Genomic DNA, 10,383 nt, shown 5'->3' with positions numbered 1-10,383 from the left:
CCATGTGATATGTGGTCTAGTTGTTGGGAAAATTTACAAATATGAATTTTGACTTTATTTGCAAAATCTCTCTAGAATTTAGTAAAATGGGCATAACTTTTGCATACTGACTCGGATGAAAAAGTTTTTTATATGAAAAATCATCTACTCGAAAAGTTACATCCAAATTTAACCGGGGAACCCCGTTAAACATTTTTAGAATCCTCAAAAACCTAACAGAAAAAAATTTACGGAGCTTTTAAGATGTAGAGTGGAAAAAATCGAAAAAAATTCAAACTGTGGTCAAACAATGGTCAAACTAATTATTCTAGAATGTTAGTGTTACTAAATAATTATTTCAGTTATTTTGAATTTTGGTCAAATCTGGTCAAATCTGGTCAAACTGTGGTCAAACTAATTATTCAAGAAATATTACTGTTACTAAATAATTATTGTTTTTTAAAACAATAGTTTCAAACTCAAACAGTGAAATGTGTCACTTCATGCTCACGCAAAATTCATGAGGGTTAATAGGATTGACATCTTACTATTGTCAGCAAAACAACAAGTGCAGACTTGGAATAGAGGGAGAATAGAACCCGGAAGTTAAGCGTGCTCAGGCTGGGGGAGTGGGAGGATGGGTGACCGTTCGGGAAGTTAGATGATTATGAATGATGAGGGGTGATTAGAGATTAGAGGATAAATTGAGTAGTGATGAGGGTGGTGATTAGAGATTAGAGGTTAAAATAATTCAGAAATTTGAAAATAAAAAAATTCAAAAAAATTCAATTTTTTTTGCAAAAAAGAATCATAAAATTTCCTTTAGTCCCGGTTGGTGTTACCAACCGGGACTAAAGGTGGAGCTCCACGTGGCCGCGACCTTTAGTCCCGGTTCCAGTTTGAACCGGGACTAAAGGGGGGAGGCATTAGTAACGACCCTTTAGTCCCGGTTCAAGAACCGGGACTAAAGGCCCTTACGAACCGGGACTGATGCCCCCTTTTCTACTAGTGTATGTGAGTCGAGGCGGGCGTCCTCGTGGTGCGAAGACGGACGACGAGCAAGCACGTGACACTACTGTCACCCTGTCTTAGGCTTACGCGAGTCGAGGTGGACGTCGCCGCGGTTGCGACGTTGAACGCCAAGACGAGCACGTGACACCACTGCCATCCTGTCTTAAGGTTACGCGAGTCGAGGTGGACATCGTCGCGAGCACGTGACACCAAATTGACACAACAAATGTTTGAGTTTTCCAAAAGTTTTCATGAATTTCAAAATATGTTCATGATTTCCAGAAATCATAAATTCAATAGTTGTTCAGAATTTACAAAATATGTTCATGCTTTCGAAAATTTGTCGTTAATTTGAAATTTTTCATAGAAGATCAATTCAATGAACATTCCCGATTCAACCAAAAAGCTGTAGATCAATTCAATTGAGCATGCTTTTTTTGTCTGAATAAAAACATGGACAAATTTAATCGAAGGGAATAGAAGGATAGGTTAATTTTTCTGTGCAAAACTAGCAATTAATTTTCGTTGAAAGTGCTAGTTTATTTCAGTCTCTTTTTTTAGGGGGTTTATTTCAATCAAAAGTGGAATTTCCCGCCCATTACTGTCCCTGAAAATTTCTTTCCCAGATAAGGAATGGGCGCAATAGGAATATATAGGCCCAAGAGAAAAAAACGTGGAAAGAAAAAGAGACTAGGGCAGGTATTGGGCCAGCGCTGGGCCAAACTCATGAATAGGTAGAGCGTTCCCGGCCGGGATCGATCCGGACCGGGAATAGGACCAAACCCGATCGCTCAAGTTGTCGTTTTTTTGTCTCAAAAAAGACTGAAGTTGTTGTTTGCGCTCTGGTCGGAAATCGAGCGTGCGCGTTAGACACGCCCAAGACAACGTACAAATAGAATACTACTCGTGGGGTAATAGAAATTAGTGAAATCCGCAAATCACGATTGGAGGAAGGTTGTTGCACGGTCCGTAAACGATTCTATATACATCAAGGAGGATTACTAGTACTTGACTGAGGGATCTAGCTCCAGGCTTTCTTTATATACTTGATGAGTACCTAGGCTATCATCATAGTATAGCTTCACAGAGACGGCATTAGTGGCATTGACGGCGGCGGTAGAGTACAACGTGGTGGGCAGGTATTGGACTCGGCGGGGGCGTTCCTGGCCGCGTGGGGTGCGGCATGCAATGACACGGGGCGCTGCGGCTCCCGGCCGGTGCTATGGGTGCCGGCAGGCAGGTTCCTGATCAGCCAGGCCTACTTCAAGGGGCCCTGCCGGAGCGCCGGCGTGGACGTGGCCATTGACAACAACAGCACCGTCTTCGCGCCGTCGACAGTGGACAACAGGGCGTGGATCATGTTCCACCATGCCGAGGCCTGGCAATCCGTGGTGGGACGCTGGACGGGCAAGGGCAGGAGTACTGGGCATGCAAGAAGGCCGGTAGGTGTACCGCCGGGCAGGGGCCCAGGGTGAGTGACGACATGAACTTTTTGGTTTCTTTTTGCATCGTAATTCGGTTCGGTTTGTTAGATGGGAAGCGTTCCTACTCCCTCGTGAGGGAGCCGCGTGTGTATATATTGATCTGAGGCAGGAAAGGCCCCTGCCGTGGCTTACAAGGAGTTTACCGATCTCTTGGGGATTCGGTTTGTTACAAAGGAGATAGGAGAAGCTACGGGAGAGGAAGAGACAGAATCAGTTTGAGATTACAGGAATATATCTCTAATTCTAACACCCTCTCTTAATCTCAACTATCCTACATTAAGATTCTTCTTGAATTCCTCGAAGGGCTTGACTGGCAAAGCTTTAGTGAATTCATCTGCAACTTGATCTCTGGAGAGGAATGAACCGTATGTCTAACTTCTTTTCTGCAACCCTTTCTCTTACAAAATTAAAGTCAATTTCTGTATGCTTGGTTCTGCCATGGAACACTGGGTTTGCAGAAAGTTATGCGGCTCCCAAGTTGACACACCACAAACATGACACACGATGCTGCTTAACTCCCAACTCATTGAGCAATGATTCAACCCAAATGATTTCAGAGTAGCATTTGCTAGTGACTTGTATTCAGCTTCAGTACTTGACCTGGACATTGTGGCTTGTTTTCTGGCACTCCAAGAAATGAGATTTGAGCCAAAGAAAACTGCAAAACCTCCAGTTGACTTTCTGTCATCACTGCATCCTGTCCAGTCAGCATCAGAGAGCACTAACAAGAGATGAGTTAGAGCGTCTGAACTGAAGACCTAAACTCACAGTGTGCTTTACATATCGTACAATTCTCTTAACAGTTGTCCACTGTACAGTGGTAGGTGCATGAAGATACTGACAAACCTTGTTAATAGCAAAGGATATATCTGGTCTTGTCATTGTCAGGTATTGCAAAGCTCCTACTGCACTCCTGTATCTTGTGCTCTCTTCTTCCTTAAGTGGCTCTCCTTCAAAAGCTGAAAGTTTTTCTGAAGAAGACAATGGTGTAGGTGAAGGCTTGCAGTCCTTCATCCGCATACGAGCTAGGAGTTCAGTGGCATATTTTTCCTGATTCAGTACTATGCCATCTTGAATCTTCTTAACTTCAATACCTAGGAAGAAGTGTAGATCACCAAGGTCCTTCAAGGAAAACTGTGAACTCAGATCACTCAAAAGAGCATTGGTGGCATTTTGAGAGGAGCTTGCAACTATGATATCATCAACATATATTAACACAAATATAGTTATACTTGCTTTGTTGTAGATGAACAGTGATGTATCAGCCTTGGATGCAACAAAACCAAGGTACTTCAACTGAGAGCTCAACCTTGAATACCATGCCCTTGGTGACTGCTTCAAACCATAAAGTGCCTTGTCAAGATTACACACATAATGAGGTGTTTTCTTACTTTCATACCCAGGTGGTTGTCTCATGTAAACCTCCTCTTCCAGAACACCATGCAAAAACGCGTTCTGAACATCTAGCTGTCTCAGACTCCATTCGCTGGACACAGCAATTTCTAGCACAAGCCTAATGGTTGCAGCTTTAACAACAGACTAAAAGTGTCTTCATAGTCCAAACCATAACGTTGTTTAAAACATTTTGCAACTAAGCGTGCTTTATACCTGTCAATGGTGCCATCTGCCTTTTTCTTGATTCTGTAAACCCACTTACAGTAAATGATATTTTTACCTCGTTTTTCAGGTACAAGACGCCAAGTCTTGTTCCTCATGAGAGCTGAGTACTCCTCATCCATTGCATTTTTCCATCTTGGATCCCCTAAGGCATCTTCTAACCTTGCCGGTTCTCCTGTGATACACATCATACCATATGGAATAGTGTCGTCAGTTCTAACTTTTGGATTTCGTATACCTTTCTGGAGCCGAGTCATGACACATGGAGCTGTAGCTAGAGCTGGCACAGGAGTTGATGCAGCAGGACTAGCCGCAGAGGATCCTGGGGATGCCTCAGATTCTCTTTCCACAGCGAATCCCGATCCGAGCCGTGTGGCCTGTGGTGTGACCGACCCACCAGAAGCAGCAGCCGCAGAAGATCTTGCACTGCTGGCCTGCACGCGCGCGTGGGTCAGGGATCCCGATCCTGACCCGGATCCGCCTGTCGCTGTCGATGCGTTGGGCCCGCGCATGGGACGCGGTGCGCGGCGCGGAGTTTCGTCGCGATGCGGTGACGTGTCGCCCTCCAACCGGCGCTGCATGCTCCTGCCTGGCGCGCGATCCAGCGCGAATCTGCATGCTTGATCCGAGGTGACCTGGCGCACAGGAGTTCCCGGTGACGGCGGATCTGCTTCGTGCTTCGCGCCTGCTCCGTCTTCTTCTGACACATGCAATATAAGCTTGTTTTCTTCAAAATTTTGATCATTTTCTGCACCGATTTTCTGCTGCATGATCCTGCACACAAGGAGACATGGTTCCACTAGTAGGATCATCAGTTGGGTTAGTACAATTGTCGCCCCCATGATCAATGTTTTGGAGATGTGGTGGAAGAAGAAGTAATTCTTTCTTGAGAAGTGCTCTGGCATTGGGATGAAGGGATGCAAAAGGATAAACAGATTCATCAAACACAACATCTCGAGAGATATAAACTCTACCAATGGAAACATCAAGACATTTGACTCCTTTGTGGATTGGACTATATCCAAGAAACACACACTTTTTATAACGGAATGCAAGCTCATGTGTATTGTATGGACGAAGGTGAGGCCAACAAAGCACAACCGAATACACGAAGTGTTTTGTAGTCGGGAGTTGTACCAAAAAGACGTGTGATTGGAGTTTCAAATTTGATGACTTTACTAGGGAGTAAATTAATGAGGTATGTGGCAGTCAAGAATGCCTCATCCCAGAACTTTAGTGGCATGGATGCATTTGCTAGTAGAGCTAACCCTACTTCAACAACATGACGATGTTTCCTTTCGGCCGAGCCATTCTGTTGATGTGCATGAGGGCATGATACATGGTGTGATATGCCAAGCTCTAGAAAAAAGAGATTGAGTTTATTGTATTCACCTCCCCAGCCGGTTTGCATAGCAATAATCTTAGTGTTTAGTTTTCGCTCAACAAGGTTTTGAAAGTTCTTGAAAACTTGAAACACTTCGGATCGTTTCTTAAGAAGATAGATCCATGTAAATTTGCTATAGTCATCGATGAAGCTAACATAATACGAGTGTCTACCAACAGAGGTGGGAGCTGGCCCCCAGACATCAGAAAAAACAAGTTGCAAAGGTGCAGTAGAAACACTAAATGAAATAGGATATGGCAACTGATGACTTTTAGCTTGTTGACATGGATCACAAATAGACTCAACACTAGACTCATGAGAGTGGGGAAGTTTATTCTTGCTAAGAACAAGCTTGACAATAGCTGATGAAGGATGACCTAATCTACTGTGCCACTTTGCTGAAGAAGGCTTGACAGCAACAAAAGCTTGTTTATTCGATGATGATGATGACGAAGATATGAGTGGGTAGAGACCTCCCACACACTTGCCCCTAAGAAGCACTCTCCTCGTGTCCAAGTCCTTTACCAAAAAGAAATAAGGATAAAATTCAATAAGGACACGATTATCAAGAGTAAATCTATGAACTGAAAGGAGATTTTTTGATGTTGAAGGGACATATAGAACTCTTTTTAGATGCAAATTTTTTATGGGGGTTTTGACAATTGAACTACCAACGTGAGTGATTTTCATACCAGAACCGCTAGCAGTATGCACTTGGTCATCTCCACGATACTTGTCTCTGATCGTCAGCTTCTCGAGCTCCTCTGTGATGTGATTTGTGGCTCCCGTGTCTGCATATCAGTTGGTGTCGACACCATAGGAGTCGGTGACCATGTTGGCCTCCTTCTCCTCATGTTCATCTTCATCATCATATCGATGCCAACAATCACGAGCACCTCCTGGATGATGCTTGTAGCAAATCTGACATTCTGGATAATCTCGAACCTGCTGACGCTGTTGTTATGGACGACCGCGGCCACCACTGCCGCCGCTATTTCCACCAGATGGAGTTGGGGAGGGGCGACTGCCTCGGCCGCGCCCCCTGCTATTGCTGCACCTGTGGCCTCTATTGTAGCCGCGCCCGCGCCCCCTGTAGGCTAAGTTTGCTGAGGTTTTGAATCCTGCATCTGGACCATCACCGAGCATCTCCACGCGCTGATCAAACGCTGCAATCTGGGCGAACAGATCATCTACTGAAATCTGATTTTTAACTGCGCCAATGGCTGCCACAACAGGGTCATAGTCCCTGTCAAGCCCAGCGAGGACGTAATCTACCATCTCAGGGTCCGAGACGGGGCGTCCCGCTGCTACAAGCTCATCTCCCAGGTTCTTCATCCTAGAGATGAAGGCACTACTAGACATAGAGCCTTTTTTGGTGTTGGTGATGGCGATCCGCAGATTGGTGATGCGCGATTGGGACTGCGAGGCAAAAAAGGTGGTGATGGCAGTCCAGAGGTCGAAGGTCGTCTCCTTTCTCGCTACTTGGGAGAGAATCTCCATTGACAGGGAGTTCAGGAGGTGACTAAGGACTTGCTGATCCTTCGATATCCACTGAGCGTACAGAGGATTGGGATCGGTGGTGACGGTTTTGTCCGTCTGCTGCTGCTACACCGTCTTCGGTGGCGCTACGTCTGATCCGTCCAGCAGGCCGGTGACCTGCGCTCCTCGCAGGCCCGGCATGACCCGTGCCTTCCATAGGATGAAATTGGTCTTGGTGAGCTTCTCTGATGGGAGAGCGCCAAGGTTGAGGGAGACGGTTGATGACGACGACATGGCAAGGGTGAGTGAGGAAGGATGGCGAGGGCGATCGAGGAAGGAGGTAGCTGGCTAGATCGATAGGAAGAGGATGGCTCTGTATACCATGTTAGATGGGAAGCGTTCCTAATCCCTCATGAGGGAGCCACATGCGTATATATTGATCTGAGGCAGGAAAGGCCCCTGTCGTGGCTTACAAGGAGTTTACCGATCTCTAGGGGATTCGGTTTGTTACAAAGGAGATAGGAGAAGCTACGGGAGAGGAAGAGATAGAATTAGTTTTAGATTACAGGAATATATCTCTAATTCTAACACGGTTTCCTTATGACGGACGTCGGCCATACTATTAGACAAACTAGGGTTTGAACAATACTCGATACCCTAAGCGGGTACGGCTGTTATGTATATATAGGAGAGAACATACAGGTACAGGTATTGTGTTACAACACGTATATATACAATATACCTAGTCTAACACCCTCCCTCAATCTTAACTATGTCCTGAAACACTCAGGAGGTTAAGATTGTGTCGACATCCTTCAAAAGAAGGTAAGGGCAAGGGTTTAGTGAAAATGTCAGCAAGCTGATCCTTAGAAGAAACAAACTTGATCTGAAGTAGTTTCTATGCAACGCGTTCTCTCACAAAATGATAATCAACTTCGATGTGTTTTGTTCGGGCATGAAATACTGGATTGGATGAAGGGTATGTAGCACCGATGTTATCACACCAAAGAACAGGCGGTTGGGCTTGAGAGACCTTCAACTCTCGAAGCAATGATTGCACCCATATGATCTAAGCCGTGGCATTAGCAACTGCTTTGTACTCAGCTTCAGTACTACTCCGAGACACGGTAGCTTGCTTGCGAGCTTGCCAGGCGATCAAGTTAGGACCAAGGAACACAGCATGTCCCCCCGTGGATCGCCTATCATCGGGACTACCAGCCCAATCCGCATCAGAGAAGGCTGAGATCAAACCAGAAGTCGCAGGCTGCATATGTAGACCATATGAAGCAGTGTGTCGAACATAGCGCAGAATGCGCTTAACAGCCGTCCAATGAGGATTACGCGGTGCGTGGAGGTACTGACACACACGTTTAACTGCAAATGATATATCTGGTCGAGTAACGAGCAAGTATTGCCGTCCACCAACGATGTTGCAGTACTCAGTGGCATCCTCAGAGGAGAGCAAGTCCCCATCAGAAGCTGACAATTTGTCTGTGGAGGACATAGGAGTGGTAGCAGTTTTACACTGCATCATACCCGCACGGCGTAACAGATCCTGAGAGTACTTCTGCTGAGTGAGAGTCAAACCACTGTCAGAATGAAGAACCTCTAGGCCCAAAAAATAGTGCAGTCTCCCAAGATCCTTGACAGCAAAAACAGCCCGTAGAGAAACCACAAGTCGATCTGCAGCAGTGACGGATGAACTGACAAGTATGATGTCATCAACATAGACCAGAATGTACATGGTCACCTCAGGTCGCTGGAGAATGAATAGAGACGTGTCTGCTGTAGATGGTACAAACCCGTGTGCACGAAGAGCAGCGCCAAGACGTGCATGCCACGCACGAGGAGCTTGCTTCAGACCGTAGAGAGCCTTGTCGAGGCGACACAGATAATGTGGCTGAGCAGAGTCAACAAAGCCTGGTGGCTGACGCATATAGACCTCTTCTTCTAGAACTCCATGAAGAAAAGCATTCTGGACATCAAGCTGACAAAGTGACCAGCCTCGAGTAACAGCCAGCGAAAGAAGAACACGAATAGTTGTAGGTTTAATAACAGGACTAAACGTATCTTCATAATCAAGGCCATACCTTTGTTTAAATCCTTTGGCCACCAGTCGTGCCTTGTACCTCTCAATGGACCCGTCAACATGTTTCTTCACCTTGAACACCCATTTAGAATCAATAACATTGACACCAGATGGAGGTGGAACCAATCGCCAGGTATTATTCTTTCGAAGAGCATGAATCACCTGTTCCATAGCAGCGCGCCAGTGTGGAATGCCAAGCACTGCCTGAAAATGTCGCGGTTCAGCCATAGGATCGGCCTCAGCACGAGCAACACAGGCCGCAAGCCATGCGACCATACCATCCGTGCGCTTGAGAGGCTTGACAATGCCACTCTTGCTGCGCGTATGAGGGCGTAGTATGACAGGCGGTGGAGGTGTCGGAGAAGCCACCACGACAGGAGAGCCAATGTCTGGGAACGGCACGGAAGACACACCAGCAGGCGAGTCCACAGGCTCTGCCGAGGGAGAGTCCACGGGCTCTGCATGCCCCGAGTGACTGGCGAAGGCGGGCCAGGCGATGCTGGGCCTGGAGCCGGCGAGGACTGCCCATGCGGGGCAGAGGCCGGGGAAGCTGCCGGCCCGGGCATGGCAGCCGGGCTAGGCAAGACCGGGTTAGGCGCGGTAGCCGCCCCACCCGATCCACGTGCATGGGGCATGCACGTGCGATCGTCGTCAAGCACCCCGTCAAGTGACCCATCCGACGTCACGACTGCAGTTGGTGCCGTAGCAACCATGTCATCGTGAAGAAGCTCAAGGCGAGCGCCCCGTCCAGTTCCTGCACCATGGTTAGGCAATAACAGAGGAGAATATGCAGCATCTACAAATTGATCAGGCAAAACTGGAAAAGAGTGCAACTCGGTAGAGGAAGTATCAGTGGATGGTGAGAGCGTGGAAAAAGGGAAAACAGTCTCATCAAAGACAACATCACGTGAAATGTAAACACGATTCGTCGGAATGTGGAGACACTTATAACCTTTGTGAAGAGGACTGTATCCGAGAAACACACATTTCTTAGATTGATACTCGAGTTTATGCTTATTGTATGGTCGAAGGTGTGGCCAACACGCACAACCAAACACTTTGAGAAGAGAGTAATCTGGAGTTTCATGAAATAATACCTCTAGGGGAGATTTCATGTGAAGAAGTCGTGTGGGAAGCCTGTTTATCAAAAAACAAGCAGTAACAAAAGCATCACTCCAGAACCGAAATGGGACAGAGGCATGTGCGAGCAGTGTTAAGCCAGTTTCAACTATGTGACGGTGCTTGCGCTCAGCTGCACCGTTCTGCTGATGTGTATGAGGACAAGACACATGATGAGGGATGCCAAGCTTCTGGAAGAAGGTATTAAGATTGCGATATTC

General features: G+C 46.6%; 1 pseudogene; it reads left to right on the top strand.

The window, feature by feature from the left end:
- Positions 1-10,383, top strand: part of LOC119280240 — a 27,165-nt pseudogene that overhangs the window by 11,621 nt on the left and 5,161 nt on the right.

This window comes from Triticum dicoccoides, chromosome 3B, assembly GCF_002162155.2.
Source record: "Triticum dicoccoides isolate Atlit2015 ecotype Zavitan chromosome 3B, WEW_v2.0, whole genome shotgun sequence".
Lineage (NCBI taxonomy): Eukaryota > Viridiplantae > Streptophyta > Magnoliopsida > Poales > Poaceae > Triticum > Triticum dicoccoides.
Note: the sequence above shows the minus strand (reverse complement) of the source record. Positions and strands in the feature narration are given on the sequence as shown.